Here is an 18,965-nt window from a genome sequence, read left to right on the forward strand (position 1 = left end):
CTTCTTCTGCCTATTTGCTGATATTTCTGATCTAACTTCCATAGTTTTGAATGTTAGACCGTCAATTTTATTCCAATCACCACACTGCACAGTATTACTAAGAAACAAGTGGAGATGAAAAGCCCGCATCTCGTGGTCGTGCGGTAGCGTTCTCGCTTCCCACGCCCGGGTTCGATTCCCAGCGGGGTCAGGGATTTTCTCTGCCTCGTGATGGCTGGGTGTTGTGTGATGTCCTTAGGTTAGTTAGGTTTAAGTAGTTCTAAGTTCTAGGTGACTGATGACCATAGATGTTAAGTCCCATAGTGCTCAGAGCCATTTGAACCATTTGGAGATGAAAAAGTTTACTGCTGGTTACCGCCAGTGCTCGCCGCGTCTGATGAATCCTCTCACGTAGCATTGCAGACTCCATGCGGTTGTAAATACGTTGTGCCTGGGCCGAGCGAAACATCACCTTCAGTAATTTCGGAACCGTCGAAGTGTCCCTGCAGCGTAACAGGAAAGTGAGGGTACACAGTTCTTATGCTTTCTTCTTGCGCATTCCTGCGAATAGTCAAACCGATGCTGACATATCCTCCCCGTAAAGGCGTTTGATCATACAATGTAAGCTTTCACGGCCGGTATTGTCTTCACTTAAAACTTCCGGGCTGATAGGCCGTGGTCGAAGTATAAAACTCTCTCCTGACGTTTCGTCTCCGACTGCGGGAGACATCCTCGGAGGTAAAGCGGCGAACTGCGAAGAGAACTCGAGGAAGCGCTGATTATATAGGCAGTACAGAGGGCGCCACTGTCGATCACGTGGCGTCGGCTACGAGACTGTCTCTGGCAATGCCAACATTCTCGTTAGAAAGTAATCGATCGTCACGCTTGCGGTGCAACGCTGACATCCAAATTTTATCCAGTTTAACAACTTCGTATTTCCTGTTAAAATTATTACGATGTTTATCAATCTCGATAGCCTCTCTATACAAGCGTGCACAATATCGCGAGAATTTTGATATAACGCTCGTCTCGCTTAATTTAATTTCATGATCATCTTCCTGGTAAACATGTTCCTCTACGACCGATTTATCCGTGTGACCCAGGCGGCAATTACTCTTATGTTCAACAAGACGGGTGTTCACACTTATCTTTGTGGTACCGATGTAAACCTGTCCACAACTACAAGGAATTTTATATACCCCCGGTGTAGCCAAAGGGTGTCGTACATTTTTTGCCGACATTAAAAATTCTTTTATTTTCCTGGTGGGTCTAAAAATAGCTTCCACCCCATACTTGCCTAAAACTTTACGATGTTTCTGGAGATAAAACTGCTGAAGGTTTGTCAAACATTATTCATGCAGTATTGAAAGAATGGAATGTGGAAAGAAAAGTGGTTAGTCAAACATATAAGGGCGCTTCAGGAATGGCGAGCAGAGAAAAAGAGGATTACAACAATTGGTGAGGCAGTTCTGTCCCTATTCGCTGTTTATTCATTGTTACGCACACCAACTGAATTTGGTACTGTTACATGCCTCCAAAATCATACGACAAGAATGCATGTCTGTAAGTGATTTTACTGCATTCTATTCGTTTTTCAGCAACTCATCTAAACGAACGGTATTGCTAAGACAAACGATTTAAACTGCCACATGCAAGCAACACTCACTGGAACTTTCATTCCAGGGCAGTTTGAACAATATCTAGCCATTTCTCAGAGCTATATAGTGTTTTTAATTATACAGTTGATGATACAGACTCTCGGTGGGACCCAGAATCTTTGAGCTGTGCTGTGAGAATGAAACGACGGATGGATGATCCTACGTTTGTCTACTTGCTTTGTTTCTACCGAGGCTGCTTTGTTTATGTTGTTCAATTCTTTAATGTTCTTCAGTCAAAATCTGTCAGTATAACTGCTTCGCACGACGAAATAAGAACTGTCTTCATGAACTTACGGCAAGTAAGAACGGAAATATTCGTTGATGAATGCATTAAATGCAGTTTGTGTTTGAATGGCAACTTATCATTCCGTGACAGTCAAAAGACATCTCTCAGGGCAGTAGCTTATGAGATACTGGATTTGCAAATTGTTCAGATGGAAATAAGATTTCAAGAGGTTCCCCAAGTACAGCTTGTGAACTTTTGAACGAAAAGTGTTTCCCGAACTATCAAAAAGAATTCCCAAAGTTAAAACTGGTTCAGTTATTAGAACAGTACCCTTTTATCAAACAAGAACAACTTGAAAATGCACTGTGTAACATATACGCTGATGTGAAAAAAACACTTATCTCCAAAAATCCTCTTAAAGTACATTGTCAACAACGATTTAGACTCTGTTTATGAAGAAACAACGAAGTTCCTGCGTTTGGTTTTGACCCTACCTGCAACTACAGCCGGCTGTGAACGAAGTATGAGTACTCTTAAACGAGTGAAGAATTATTTAAAGAAATCAATGTCCAACACCCGGCTGTCGTGTTTGAGCACGTTAGCAATAGAAAAGACACTACTTGGAGAGCTATTCAGTGATTAGATCTTTGTAGACCGAGTTAGTAGTAGTAGTAGCAGTAGTTTTATTCATCCGTAGATCTCTTTTTACAAGGATATAGACTCATTCCTGGAAACAAAAGACAGGCGCATAGCACTTGTGTACAAGGAAATATAAGTGCTTCTCCTCTTGCTGCTGGAGCTCTACAAAATGGGATCGTTCTTGAACAAGTTAGAAATTATTATTATTATTATTATTATTATTATTATTCTTAGTGGCGGCGGTAGTGGTAGTAGTAGTAGTAGTAGTAGTAGTAGTAGTTGTTGTTGTTGTTGCTTTATTTGATGCATTTTGTTTCATTTGTTTAAATTATTGTTTATTGTATTATTCTGTCTACCTATAATAAAAGTAGAGTCTCCCCAACATTTACAACCACGCTACGCCACCGGAACACACTGATGTTGAACACTGGACTCTGGAGCAAACTCGACATTATCGCATTAGGTTCAGTTCGGGACTGTGGACAGGCCGATTCACTTCAGGGAAGTTGTCACCCAGAAAACTTCTTTATGACAGGGTGCATTTTCATGCTGTTAATCATCGTTTCTGAACTGTTCCTCTACTATTTGCAATACGCAATGCATCTTTTTCTTAAGTGCAATAATGGTCTAACATTCTGCGTGGTGTCTGATTGTTCTATATCGTTGTCTCCCTACCACTTTCGCGCAACGACGCTCTGAGCGTGTTTTTTAGGGAATTGACTAGTTTGAACCTGGGACCTGTTGCTGGTAAGGAGACGCCAGACCACATATGACATGTAGAATTCAGAAGAGTTCAGTGAGACTAGCGATGATATAATCAAATACTTAATGATCTCAGCGTCAGCTCCACTGCACTCCCTGTAAAAGAATCTTAATACTAACTAAATTTGGTGGAAGGGGTTCAAGGCTTTCCTATTTTTATTGAGCTGGTAAAATAACGTCGACAAAGCAGTTAAGTTTACCATTGGAAACTTTATTCTACTCACAAAACATCGTTTAAATTGCACTATTGATAAAAGGAAATGTTTTAATATAGGATGGTAAAAACCAACTGCGTTTAATAAAAATGTGAACGAATATTCCCTGAATGGGTTTCCAAGTTCTACAATGGCTCGAAGGATGACCTATGCCATATCACATCTATAATCTGGGTTTAAATTAAGTTTCACAGAAGAGAAAACTATCGAAATGGTCTACAGTGACCCTCAATTATCTTTAATTACTTATCTAACTTGTCGTAAATTACAGTGGCTGATGTGGCTTCTCAATAATTATATAACAGAAAAATCATCGCGTTTCAGATTTTTACTTCAAGTGGCAAATGTGAACACCATGAGCTTTAATTGACGATCGACACTAGTATTACGAAAGAAGAGGGTGTAACAGATGAGACTTCTGCAGTTCTGAGTGAAGCTTTATGCGCTGTTATGTGGCATCGCGGGCGTTCATTCGTCAGGGGGCGGCGGCCGGCGCAGCAGCCATCCAGCTCGCCGTCTCGGAACTAACTAAGTTCTCCTTACTACCATTTACCGAAGTTGGTTTAAAAAAAACTATCTGGCTGTGTTTTCATCTGACCAATCAGGGTCTCAATGTTAACCTTAAGCTCCGCCTAGAAAAATTCTGTCTATCCAATGAGAAACGTTATACTTTTCGTGGTGGGGCAATGTTTTTAAAGTTTGCAACGTAACAGAGACGCGAAGAAGTCTCACGCTAAAAGTTGAGGGTGGTGTAGCCCTTTTTGTGTTATCGTAAGATCTATACTGTTCTTCTGGAGGGCTCTAGCTTTTAACTTGGGCTAGGGGGTAGTCCAAGCGGTTAGCTGGCAACGTGGTGTCCGTCCCTTATCGTAGGGCCTTCTAGCTTAACACGGTTCTGCTCTTGGCTTCTGTTCTCCTTTCTCCCCTTGGAACTGCGTCTGTCTCACGGTGGGCAGGTATGACATGCATTTAGGCATTCTTGTGTTAGTCTGTGGTATTCCATTTGTTCACTCGTTACTCGTATTACTTTGGTTAATTTAATGTCACGATTTATTCGGAGCTATGTGACAAACAACTGGATTTGCTTATCATGTCAGGGTTTTCATGGAAGGTGTTGGATTTGCCTGACACCTTACAATGGGACCGCAACCTATTCGCGAAAAAGACCTCCATACTGTAAAACTACCTCACCCGGTCTTCACTGCCGGCACTACAATAAGGGCAGGCATTCGCCAAACCCAAACCCAAACCCTTCCACCGATTTGCCATAAAGTATGGCGTATTCATTAGTCCACTCACCACCGTTCAGTGGCATCGCATAGTAGCTTGACCATTGTAACCCATTATTTTTAGCTCCCTACGCACAATCATTTTATTAGCTGGACTGCAAGTACCACTCTGAAATTCATGAGCTTCCGCTTACTTCATACGGTTTTCTGACAGTCACTCATCAATATTCGACAATCCCTGTTCATCAACAAATGAAGTTTTCCTGGTACGGTTGTTTCTTCGCGCTTCTAGTTCACCATCAGATCACCAACTGTCGACCTGGGCAGCTTTACAGGGATTGCAATGTCCCTGATGTATCTGTTACTCAAGTAATAGCCAATGACTAGTTCACGTCCCCACCTCCTTTTATACAGGGGTACCTGGGTCAAGAGATACCTTCTAATATCGTGTCGGACTTCCTTGTTCTCTGTGTAGTGCAGCAACTCGACGTGGCATGTCTAGTTTGCTCTTCAAACCAAAAGCAAACAGTTGTGCCTCAGTGACAAGTGACATGGTGCATTGTCACCCATAAAAATTACATAATTATTGGGGAACATGAAGTTCGTGATTGGCTGCAAATGGTCTCCGAGAAGCCGAACATAACAATTTCCGGTCAATGATCTGTTCAGTTGGACCAGAGGACCCAGCCCATTCCATGTAAATACAGCCCACACCATCATGGAGCTACCACCAGTCTGCACAGTGCCTTGTTGACAACTTGGGCTTTGTAAGACCTGCGCCACATCCGAACCGCACCATTAGCTTTTAACAACAGATATCGGGACTCATCTGACGAACTTCCAGCCGTCTAGGGTCCAACCGACGTGTTCACGAGCCCAGGAGAGGCCTGCACGCGATGTCGTGCAAGGTACTCACGTCGGTCGTCTGCTGGCATAGCTCATTAACGCGAAAGTTTGCCGCACTGTCATAATGGATCCGTTCGTCGTAGGTCCTACATTGATTTCTGGAGTTATTTCTCGCAGAGTTGCTTGCTTGACAACAAAACGCATACGCAGCTGCTTTAGCAGTTAAGTGACTGCCGTTAGCCATTCCGTTGTCCGTGGTGAGAGGTAGTGCCTGAAATTTGGTATTTTCGGCACACTGTTGACATTGTGACTCTCGGATATTCGATTCCCTAACTATTTTCGAAATGGAATGTCTCATGCGTGTAATTTCAGCTGCCATTCATCGTTTTACATCTACATCTACATTTATACTCCGCAAGCCACCCAACGGTGTGTGGCGGAGGGCACTTTACGTGCCACTGTCATTACCTCCCTTTTCTGTTCCAGTCGCGTATAGTTCGCAGGAAGAACGACTGCCTGAAAGCCTCCGTGAGCGCTGAAATCTCTCTAATTTTACATTCGTGATCTCCTCGGGAGTTATAAGTAGGGAGAGCCAATATATTCGATATCTCATCCAGAAACGCCCGCTCTCGAAATCTGGCGAGCAAGCTACACCGCGATGCAGAGGGCCTCTCTTGGAGAGTCTGCCACTTGAGTTTACTAAACATCTCCGTAACGCTATCACGGTTACCAAATAACCCTGTGACGAAACGCGCCGCTCTTCTTTGGATCTTCTCTATCTCCTCCGTCAACCCGATCTGGTACGGATCCCACACTGATGAGCAATACTCAAGTATAGGTCGAACGATTGTTTTGTAAGCCACCTCCTTTGTTGATGGACTACATTTCCTAAGGACTCTACCAATGAATCTCAACCTGGTACCCGCCTTACCAACAATTAATTTTATATGATCGTTCCACTTCAAATCGTTCCGCACGCATACTCCCAGATATTTTACAGAAGTAACTGCTACCAGTGTTTGTTCCGCTATCATATAATCATACAATAAAGGATCCTTCTTTCTATGTATTCGCAATACATTACATTTGTCTATGCTAAGCGTCAGTTGCCACTCCCTGCACCAAGTGCCTATCCGCTGCAGATATTCCGGCATTTCGCTACAATTTTCTAATGCTGCAACTTCTCTGTATACTACAGCATCATCCGCGAAAAGCCTCATGGAACTTCCGACACTATCTACTAGGTCATTTATATATATATTGTGAAAAGCAATGGTCCCATAACACTCCCCTGTGGCACGCCAGAGGTTACTTTGTCTGTAGACGTCTCTCCCGGAGTGTCTGGATATCCTGTTTCGAGCCACTTACTGATTGAACGTAAGACGAGAACTTCCTAGGATTTTCTGTCAAGTCGGTACATAGAATTTTACTTTCGAATTCACTGAACGCTTCACGCATAGCCCTCCTTACGCTAAATTCGACATCGTTTAGGTTCTGTTTGTCTGAGAGGTTTTGGCTGCGTTTAAACTTGGAGTGAAGCTCTCTTTGCTTTCGCAGTAGTTTTATAACTTTGTTGTTGAATCACGGTGGGTTTTTACCGTCCCTCACAGTTTTCCTCGGCACGTACCATTCTAAAACGCATTTACAATTGCAATAAACTTTTTCCATAAACACGCAACATTGTCAGTGTCGGAACAGAAATTTTCGTTTTGATCTGCTAGGCAGTCTGAAATCTGCCTTCTATTACTCTTGCTAAACAGATAAACCTACCTTCCTTTTTTTTTTATATTCCTATTAACTTCCATATTCATGGATGCTGCAACGGCCTTATGATCACTGATTCCCTGTTCTGCACTTACAATAGTCGAAAAGTTCGGGTCTGTTTGTTATCAGTAGGTCCAAGATGTTATCTCCACGAGTCGGTTCTATGTTTAATTGCTCGAGGTAATTTTCGGATGTTCTTGTTGTTGTGGTCTTCAGTCCTGAGACTGGTTTGATGCAGCTCTCCATGCTACTCTATCCTGTGCAAGCTTCTTCATCTCCCAGTACCTACTGCAACCTAAATCCTTCTGAATCTGCTTAGTGTATTCATCTCTTGGTCTCCCTCTACGATTTCTACCCACCACACTGCCCTCCAATGCTAAATTGGTGATTCCTTGATGCCTCAGAACATGTCCTACCAACCGATCCCTTCTTCTGGTCAAGTTATGCCACAAACTTCTCTTCTCCCCAATCCTATTAAATACTTCCTCAGTAGTTATGTGATCTACCCATCTAATATTCAGCATTCTTCTGTAGCAACACATTTCGAAAGCTTCTATTCTCTTCTTATCCAAACTATTTATCGTCCATGTATTTCTTCCATACATGGCTACACTCCATACAAATACTTTCAGAAATGACTTCCTGACACTTAAATCTATACTCGATGTTAACAAATTTCTCTTCTTCCGAAACGCTTTCCTTACCCCTACTGAGAGAAGCCTCTACATCCTAACACTTCTCCTCTAGCCATCCCTGCATAGCCATTTTGCACTTCCTGTCGATCTCATTTTTGAGACGTTTGTATTCCTTTTTGCCTGCTTCATTCACTGCATTTTTATATTTTCTCCTTTCATCAATTAAATTCAATATTTCTTTTGTTACCCAAGGATTTCTACTAGCCCTCGTCTTTTTACCTACTTGACCCTCTGCTGCCTTCACTACTTGATCCCTCAAAGCTACCCATTCTTCTTCTACTGTATTTCTTTCCCCCATTCCTGTCAATAGTTCCCTTATGCTCTCCCTGAAACTCTGTACAACCTCTGGTTCTTTCAGTTTATCCAGGTCCCATCTCCTTAAATTCCCACCTTTTTGCAGTTTCTTCAGTTTTAATCTACAGGTCATAACCAACAGATTGTGGTCGGAGTCCACATCTGCCCCTGGAAATGTCTTACAATTTAAAACCTGATTCCTAAATCTCTGTCTAACCATTATATAATTTATCTGATACCTTTTAGTATCTCCAGGGTTCTTTCATGTATACGACCTTCTTTCATGGTTCTTAAACAAAGTGTTAGCTATAATTAAGTTGTGCTCTGTGCAAAATTCTACCAGACGGCTTCCTCTCTCATTTCTTAGCCCCAATCCATATTCACCTACAACGTTTCCTTCTCTCCCTTTTCCTACACTCTAATTCCAGTCACCCATGACTATTTAATTTTCGTCTCCCTTCACTATCTGAATAATTTCTTTTATTTCATCATACATCTCTTCAATTTGTTCGTCATCTCCAGAGCTGGTTGGCATATAAACTTGTACTACTGTAGTAGGTGTGGGCTTCGTATCTATCTTGGCCACAATAATGCGTTCACTATGCTGTTTGTAGTAGCTTACCCGCATTCCTATTTTCGTATTCACTATTAAACCTACTCCTGCATTACCCCTATTTGATTTTGTGTTTATAAGCCTGTAGTCACCTGACCAGAAGTCTTGTTCCTCCTGCCACCGAACGTCACTAATTCCCGCTACATCTAACTTTAACCTATCCATTTCCCTTTTTAAATTTTCTAACCTACCTGCCCGATTAAGGGATCTGACATTCCGCGCTCCGATCCGTAGAACGCCAGTTTTCTTTCTCCTGATAACGACATCCTCCTGAGTAGTCCTCGCCCGGACATCCGAATGGGGGACTATTTTACCTCCGGAATATTTTACCCAAGAGGACGCCATCATCGTTTAATCATACAGAAAAGCTGCATGCCCTCGGGAAAAATTGCGGCCGTAGTTTCCCCTTCCTTTCAGCCGTTTGCAGTACCAACACAGCAAGGCCATTTTGGTTATTGTTACAAGGCCAGATCAGTCAATCATCCAGACTGTTGCCCTTGCAACAACTGAAAAGGCTGCTGCCCCTCTTCAGGAACCACACGTTTGTCTGGCCTCTCAACAGATACCCCTCCATTGTGGTTGTACCTACGGTACGGCTATCTGTATCGTGAGGCACACAAGCCTCCCCACCAACGGCAAGGTCCATGGTTCATGGGGGGAATTTTCGGATAGCGCACTCAATATAATGTCACTCGTTGCCCTGTCCCTACCACCCGTCCTAAACATCTGAGTGTCCCAGTCTATATCTGGTACATTGAAATCTCCACCTAAGACTATAATATGCTAAGAAAATTTATGTGAAATGTATTCCAAATTTTCTCTCAGTTGTTCTGCCACTAATGCTGCTGAGTAGGGAGGTCGGTAAAAGGAGCCAATTATCAACCTAGCTCGGTTTGAGTGTAACCTTCACCCATAATATTTCACAGGAACTGTCCACTTTAACTTCACTACAGGATAAACTACTACTAACAGCGACAAACACGCCACCACCGGTTGCATGCAATCTATCCTTTCTAAACACCTTCGGCTGAATTTATCTCTGGCTTCAGCCAGCTTTCTGTGCCTATAACGATTTCAGCTTCGGTGCTTTCTATCAGCGCTTGAAGTTCCAGTGCTTTACCAATGCAGCTGCGACAGTTTACAATTACAATACCGATTGCTGCTTGGTCCCTGCATGTCCTGACTACTTTGCCCCGCACCCTTTGAGGCTGCTACCCTTTCTGTACTTGTCCGAGGCCATCTAACCTAAAAAAAAACTGCCCAGTTCACACCACACAACCCCTGCTACCCGTGTAGCCGCTTGCTGCGTGTAGTGGACTCCTGACCTATCCAGCAGAACCCGAAACCCCACCACCCTATGGCGCAAGTGGAGGAATCTGCAGCCTACACGGCCGCAGAACCGTCTCAGCCTCTGATTCAGACCCTCCACTCGGGTCTGTACCAAAGGTCCGCAGTCAGTCCTATCGACGATGCTGAAGATGGTGAGCTCTGCTTTCATCCCGCTAGCGAGACTGGCAGTCTTCACCAAATCAGATAGCCGCCGGAAGCCAGAGAGGATTTCCTCTGATCCATAGCGACACACATCATTGGTGCCGACATGAGCGACCACCTGCAGATAGGTGCACCCTGTACCCTTCATGGGATCCGGAAGGACCCTTTCCATATCTGGAATGACTCCCCCCGGTATACACACGGAGTGCACTTTGGTTTTCTTCCCCTCTCTTGCTGCCATATCCCTAAGAGGAGCCATTACGCGCCTGACGTTGGAGCTCCCAACTACCAGTAAGCCCACCCTCTGCGACTGCCCGGATCTTGCAGACTGAGGGGCAAACTCTGGAACAGGACAAGCAGCCATCTCCGGCCGAAGATTAGCATCAGCTGGAGACAGAGCCTGAAACCTGTTCGTCAGACAAACTGGAGAGGCCTTCCGTTCAGCCCTCCAGAATGTCTTTCGCCCCCTGCCACACCTCGAGACGACCTCCCACTCTACCACAGGTGAGGGGTCAGCCTCAATGTGGGCAGTATCCCGGGCAGCCACAGTCGTAGTCCGATCGGGGGATGCGTGGGACGAGCTGGCCGTCCCCGACAAACCCCCATCCGGACCCCCACAGTGATGCCCATTGGCAACAGCCTCAAGCTGTGTGACCGAAGCCAACACTGCCTGAAGCTGGGAGCGAAGGGATGTAAACTCAGCCGGCATCCGAACACAGCAGTTGCAGTCCCTAGCCATGCTAAAAACTGTTGTGCAAAGAACGTCTGAATTATCTACAGAGATCACAAACAAATCGACACAAAATTTAAACGGTTATTAAATTACAAGATTGCCTATTAAATGCAGTAATGCTGCTACTTGCGCAGTGCTGACACACTGCTTGGCGGCGGAAGGAGACTACGCGATTTTACACTATTCATGTACTAAAACGCGATGCTATAACTCTCAAATACTACAATACGCCCGAAATTTATGAATTAAACAATGCAAGTACCAAAAACACGCAAAGAAATTAAGAATTAAAGTCTGTTACCTTCCGTCATGCGGCTATGATCACATCAGACACCTTTTCACATGAATCACCTGAATACAACTGACAACTCCGCCAATGCAGTTCCCTTTTATACTGTGTGTATGCGGTAATACCGTCATCTGTGTGTTTGCACATCGCTATCCCGTGTCTTTTGTCACCTCACTGTAATGGTAGGTGTTCCTCTCGTGATATCTAATGATCAGTTTGGCATATCGTAGGGATAATTGGATACTTTTGATCAGACAGCATCTACTGAGAATATTAGCAGTTTTATTGCCCTTCCTGGAAGCACACGCGATTGCGTTTTCGTTTTAGTCGAGTATTCAGCAGCCGATCTAACACAGTGGATTCTGTTAGACAAAATTTCTGGTGACAATGTTTTATATGATTGTATCTTGGTTATCAACCGATACTGTAGTCTAATGTCTAACGCCACTGTAAGTGTATGAAGGTCGAGTGTATTTGTTCATCTGCAACTACTAATAGGAAGACATCTGGTGTGACCAAAGTGATCCTCCACAGTGAGAATTTCACTCTGTAATGGAATGAGCGGTGATATAAAGGTAGGAACTGAGGTACTGGCGAGAGGGAAGCTGTGTGAACGGGTCGTGAATCGTGCTTGGGTAGCTCAGTAGGTAGGGCACTTGCCCGAGTCACGAGTTCGAGTCTCGGCCCCGCTCAGTTTTAATCTGCCAGGAAGTTCCAAAACGATCTTTATTTCAAACGAATCTTTTTCCTGTCTCATGCAGATCGTTAGAAGCTTATGTTCCTCCAGGAACTTTGTAATATTCGAGATGGTAAAGTGGTCTAGGATCATGTAACACGCATAAATTAGTGGTATTCACCAGTACTTTATCTGAATTCGTTTGTTTTACTACATTTGCGAGCATTAATCATGTGGGCCGTTTTTCAGTCATGCTGGAATGTTCAACGACGAGAATTCTCGAAAAATATCTCATTTCTGCAGGGCAGGTGCATCATTCGGTTTGAGCAAACATTTTTTTTTTTTTTTTCAGAAGTGAGTGAGTGTACTTAAATATCATCATTTTGTGAGTTTATGCGATGGCTAAACAGTAGAACACTAAAACGATCATCTTTTATTTTATAAGCAGACTTTAAAAGTTCGCTATTCTGCATTGCTTACAGTTTCAAATTCAGATTTATTAAGACACATTGGACGAAAGATTTCGATCCGTAAACTTTTACATATGATCAAAATTTCCTGGGACTTTCTGATCTTTCACCTCCGTCCATGTACTTTGTTAGAGAATTTACGCATAACTACTCATAGACATGCCGTTACATTTCTGCTTTGGTTCCTAACATTGTAATTGTAATTGTAAACTGTCGAAGCTGCGTTGGTAAAGTACCGGAACTTCAAGCGCTGATAGAAAGCACCGAAGCTGAAATCGTTATAGGTACAGAAAGCTGGCTGAAGCCAGAGATAAATTCTGCCGAAATTTTTACAAAGGTACAGACGGTGTTTAGAAAGGATAGATTGCATGCAACCGGTGGTGGAGTGTTCGTCGCTGTTAGTAGTAGTTTATCCTGTAGTGAAGTAGAAGTGGATAGTTCCTGTGAAATATTATGGGTGAAGGTTACACTCAACAACCGAGCCAGGTTAATAATTGGCTCCTTTTACCGACCTCCCGACTCAGCAGCATTAGTGGCAGAACAACTGAGAGAAAATTTGGAATACAGTTCACATCAATATTCTCAGCATATTATAGTCTTAGGTGGAGATTTCAATTTACCAGATATAGACTGGGACACTCAGATGTTTAGGACGGGTGCTAGGGACAGAGCATTGAGTGACATTATATTGAGTGCGCTATCCGAAAATTACCTCGAGCAATTAAATAGAGAACCGACTCGTGGAGATAACATCTTGGACCTACTGATAACAAACAGACCCGAACTTTTCGACTCTGTATGTGCAGAACAGGGAATCAGTGATCATAACGCCGTTGCAGCATCCATGAATATGGAAGTTAATAAGAATATAAAAAAAGGGAGGAAGGTTTATCTGTTTAGCAAGAGTAATAGAAGGCAGATTTCAGACTATCTAACAGATCAAAAAGGAAAATTTCTGTTCCGACACTGATAATGTTGAGTGTTTATGGAAAAAGTTCAAGGCAATCGTAAAATGCGTTTTAGACAGGTACGTGCCGAGTAAAACTGTGAGGGACGGGAAAAACCCACCGTGGTTCAACAACAAAGATAGAAAACTACTGCGAAATCAAAGAGAGCTTCACTCCAAGTTTAAACGCAGCCAAAACCTCTCAGACAAACAGAACCTAAACGATGTCAAAGTTAGCGTAAGGGGGGCTATGCGTGAAGCGTTCAGTGAATTCGAAAGTAAAATTCTATGTACCGACTTGACAGAAAATCCAAGGAAGTTCTGGTCTTACATTAAATCAGTAAGTGGCTCGAAACAGCATATCCAGACACTCCGGGATGATGATGGCATTGAAACAGAGGATGACACGCATAAAGCTGAAACACTAAACACCTTTTTCCAAAGCTGTTTCACGGAGGAAGACCGCACTGCAGTTCCTTCTCTAAATCCTCGCACAAACGAAAAAATGGCTGACATCGAAATAAGTGTCCAAGGAATAGAAAAACAAATGGAATCACTCAACAGAGGAAAGTCCACTGGACCTGATGGGATACCAATACGATTCTACACAGAGTACGCGAAAGAACTTGCCCCCCTTCTAACAGCCGTGTACCGCAAGTCTCCAGAGGAACGGAAGGTTCCATATGATTGGAAAAGAGCACAGGTAGTCCCAGTCTTCAAGTAGGGTCGTCGAGCAGATGAGCAAAACTATAGACCTATATCTCTGACGTCGATCTGTTGTAGATATTTAGAACATGTTTTTTGCTCGAGTACCATGTCGTTTTTGGAAACCCAGAATCTAGTCTGTAGGAATCAACATGGATTCCAGAAACGGCGATCATGTGAGACCCAACTCGCTTTATTTGTTCATGAGACCCAGAAAATATTAGATACAGGCTCCCAGGTAGATGCTATTTTTCTTGACTTCCGGAAGGCGTTCGATACAGTTCCGCACAATCGCCTGATCAACAAAGTAAGAGCCTACGGAATATCAGACCAGCTGTGTGGCTGGATTGAAGAGTTTTTAGCAAACAGGACACAACATGTTGTTCTCAATGAAGAGACGTCTACAGACGTTAAAGTAACCTCTGGTGTGCTACAGGGGAGTGTTATAGGACCATTGCTTTTCACAATATATATAAATGTCCTAGTAGATAGTGTCGGAAGTTTCATGCGGCTTTTCGCGGATGATGCTGTAGTATACAGAGAAGTTGCAGCATTAGAAAATTGTAGCGAAATGCAGGAAGATCTGCAGCCGATAGGCACTTGGTGCAGGGAGTGGCAACTGACGCTTAGCATAGACAAATGTAATGTATTGCGAATACATAGAAAGAAGGATCCTTTATTGTATGATTATATGATAGCGGAACAAACACTGGTAGCAGTTACTTCTGTAAAATATCTAGGAGTATGCGTGCGGAACGATTTGAAGTGGAATGATCATGTAAAATTAATTGTTGGTAAGGCGGGTACCAGGTTGAGATTCATTTGGAGAGCCCTTAGAAAATGTAGTCCATCAACAAAGGAGGTGGCTTACAAAACACTCGTTCGACCTATACTTGAGTATTGCTCATCAGTGTGGGATCCGTACCAGATCGGGTTGACGGAGGAGATAGAGAAGATCCAAAGAAGAACGGCGCGTTTCGTCACAGGGTTATTTGGAAACCGTGATAGCGTTGCGGAGATATTTTGCAAACTCAAGGGGCCCTACATCGCTGTGTAGCTTGCTCGCCAGGTTTCGAGTGGGTGCGTTTCTGGATGAGGTATCAAATGTGTTGCTTCCCCCTACTTATACCTCCCGAGGAGATCACGAGTGTTAAATTAGAGAGATTCGACCGCGCACGGAGGCTTTCTGACAGTCGTTCTTCCCGCCAACCATACGCAACTGGAACAGGAAAGGGAGGTAATGACAGTGGCATGAAAAATGCCCTCCGCCACACCGTTGGGTGGCTTGCGGAGTATAAATGTAGATGTCGATGTAGATTCTCATTTGATAATTTTCATAGACGTCATTGGAAGAACAGCGATTTAAATTAAATATTTTTGAAAAATCAGAACAATCTTTATAGCTTGTTGTTGCGGTCTTCAGTCCTGAGACTGGTTTGATGCAGCTCTCTGTGCTAGTCTACCCTGTACAAGCCTCATCGTATCCGAATAACGATTGCAGCCTACATCCTTCTGACTCTGCTTAGTGTATTCATCTCTTAGTCTCCCTCTACGATTTTTTATCCCCCACACTTCGCTCCAATAACAAACTAGAATCTTTTGATGTCTCAGAATGTGTCCTATGAACCGATCCCTTCTTCTAATCAGGTTGCGCCACATACAGTAGCTCCTCATTAAGTATGTGATCTTCAGAATTCTTTTGTAGCACTGAATCCCAAAAGCCTCTGTCAATAAAATTCTTCTGGGTTTGAGGCCACATTGCCAATTATAAAATTCAGACGTTTCGGCGACTTTGCAAGATTCCTTCCTCGGGATGTATTGCTAACTTCTGAATGAGCGTTGGTTTGGTTACTTATATACTGTAGATTAGTGCTGTCATTGGATATGCACTGCTCCGTAGTATACAGGGTGTTACAAAAAGGTACGGCCAAACTTTCAGGAAACATTCCTCACACAGAAATAAAGAAAATATGTTATGTGGGCATGTGTCCGGATACGCTTAATTTCCCTCATTTTAGTTTCGTCAGTATGATCTTCCACCTACGCTCAATGGAGCACGTTATCATGATTTCATACGGGATACTCTACCTGTGCTACTAGAACATGTGCCTTTACAAGTACGACACAACATGTGGTTCATGCACGATGGAGCTCCTGCACATTTCAGTCGAAGTGTTAGTACGCTTCTCAACAACAGATTCGGTGACCGATGGATTGGTAGAGGCGGACCAATTCCATGGCCTCCACGCTCTCCTGACCTCAACCCTCTTGACTTTCATTTATGGGGGCATATGAAAGCTCTTGTCTACGCAACCCCGGTACCAAATGTAGAGACTCTTCGTGTTCGTATTGTGGACGGCTGTGATACAATACTCCATTCTCCAGGGCTGCATCAGCGCATCAGGGATTCCATGCGACGGAGGATGGATGCATGTATCCTCGCTAACGGAGGACATTTTGAACACTTCCTGTAACAAAGTGTTTGAAGTCACGCTGGTACGTTCTGTTGCTGTGTGTTTCCATTCCATGATTAATGTGATTTGAAGAGAAGTAATAAAATGAGCTCTAACATGGAAAGTAAGCGTTTCCGGACTCATGTCAACTTAACATATTTTCTTCCTTAGTATGTGAGGAATTTTTCCTGTAAGTTTGGCCGTACCTTTTTGTAACACCCTGTATAAGTAACCAAACCTGCGCTCATTCAGCAGTTAGCAATACACCCTTAGGAAGGCGTCTTTCAACAGTCCCCAAAACGTCGGAATTTATAATTGACAATGCGGCCTCAAACCCAGTAGAATTTTATTGACTGTGACAACGGCCGCGGAAGCCTACGTTTACATTATAAAGCCTCTGTTCTTTTCTTCTCTAAACTGTTTATCGTCCATGTTTCACTTCCACACACGACTACACTCCATAGAAATACTTTCAGAAAAGACTTCCTAACACTTAAATTTACATTAGATATTAATAAATTTCTCGTCTTCAGAAACGATTTTCTTGCCACTGCCAGTCTACATTTTATATTCTCTCCGTCGGCCATCATAGTTATTTTGTGCCCAGATACAAAACTCATCTATTGGTTTAATTGTCTTTGTTTTCTAAGCTAATTCTCTCAACATCACATGATTTAAATCGACTACATTTAATTATCCTTGGCTTGCTATTGTTGATATTCATATTATATCCTCCTTTCGAGACACCGTACATTCCGTTTAAAAGCTTTTCCAAATCCTTTTCTGTCTTTGACAGAATTTCAATCTCATCGGCAAACCTCAAAGTTTTTATTTCTTCTCCCTGAACATTAATTCCTACTCCCAATTTTTCTTTGGATTCGTTTACTGCTTGTTCAGTGAACAGATGGAGTAACATCGGCGATAGGCTACAATCCTGTGTCTCCCATCTCAGTCACTGCCACCCTTTCATGTTCCTCGACTCTTATAACTGCCATACTGTTTCTGTACACGTTGTAAATAGCCTTTGAGTCTCTGTGTTTTACCGTTCTTACATTCCAAATATCGAAGAGAGTATTTCAGTCACCATTGTCAAAAGCTTTCTCTAAGTCTACTAATGCTATAAACGTTAAACTAGCCTTTCCTTAACCGATCTTCCGAGAGAAGCCGTATCGTCAGTATTGCCTCGCGTCTTCCTACATTTCGCCGGAATCCAAAGTGATCTTTCTCGAGGTCGGTTTCTAACAATTTTTCCGTTCGTCCGTAAAGAATTCGTCCTAGCATTTTGCAATCTTGTCTTGTTGAACAGGTCGTCGGCGCCTGCTTTCTTTACAATTCAAATTGTTATAGTTTTCTCGAATTCTGAGAGTATTTTGTCAGCCTCGTACATCTTGCACAACAGATGGAAGAGTTTCGTCACGGCTGGTTCTGACGGAATGTCGTCTACTCACGGGGATCTTGTTTCGACTTAGGTCTTTGAGTGCTGTGTCATATTCTTCTCGCAGTATCATGTCTTCAGTGTCATCTTCATCTACATCCTCTCCCATTTCTAAAATATTACCTTCAAACACATCTCCGTTGTACAGACCCCTACAAACTTCGCCAACCTTTCAGCTTTCCCTTCTTTGGATAGGACTGGTTTTCCGTCTGAGCTCTTGATATTTATACAGCTGTTTTTCTTTGCTCAAAAGGTTTGCTGAAGGAGGTATCTATCTTTCCTTTAGTCATATATGCTTTTATATCATTACATTTCTCCTCTGGTTATTTTGCTTAGCCGTGTTGTACTTCCTATCCATTTCATTTATCCTATAAAAACATTTTTTTTTTAAATGATGACCGGTGTCGAACAATCTGAGGCCGTCTTGAACTGCCAGGTGGGGATGTTGAAAGGAGCAGATACCATATACTGAGGTACCAACGTCAGCTACCCTTTAAATCAAGAAGGGACTTTCCCGTCTTTTGTTACTGTACTTTTATTATGTTTTTGTCAGGAGCTCAGGGGATGATGTGCTTTAATTTTAACTAAAATACCTTTTCAGATGTGGAATTTTTTCCTCAGTTCTTCTTTTAAGAACGTTGTTGGTGCCTGTGTATATTTTTTTCTTCTTCTTCTTTTTCTTGTGCCTTTACCAAAAAAAATGGTTCAAATGGCTCTGAGCACTATGAGACTTAACTTCTGAGGTCATCAGTCCCCTAGAAGTTAGAACTACTTAAACCTAACTAACCTAAGGACATCACACACATCCATTCCCGAAGCAGGATTCGAACCTGGGACCGTAGCGGTC

The sequence above is a fragment of the Schistocerca gregaria genome, chromosome 4 (assembly GCF_023897955.1).
Source record: "Schistocerca gregaria isolate iqSchGreg1 chromosome 4, iqSchGreg1.2, whole genome shotgun sequence".
Classification (NCBI taxonomy): Eukaryota; Metazoa; Arthropoda; class Insecta; order Orthoptera; family Acrididae; genus Schistocerca; species Schistocerca gregaria.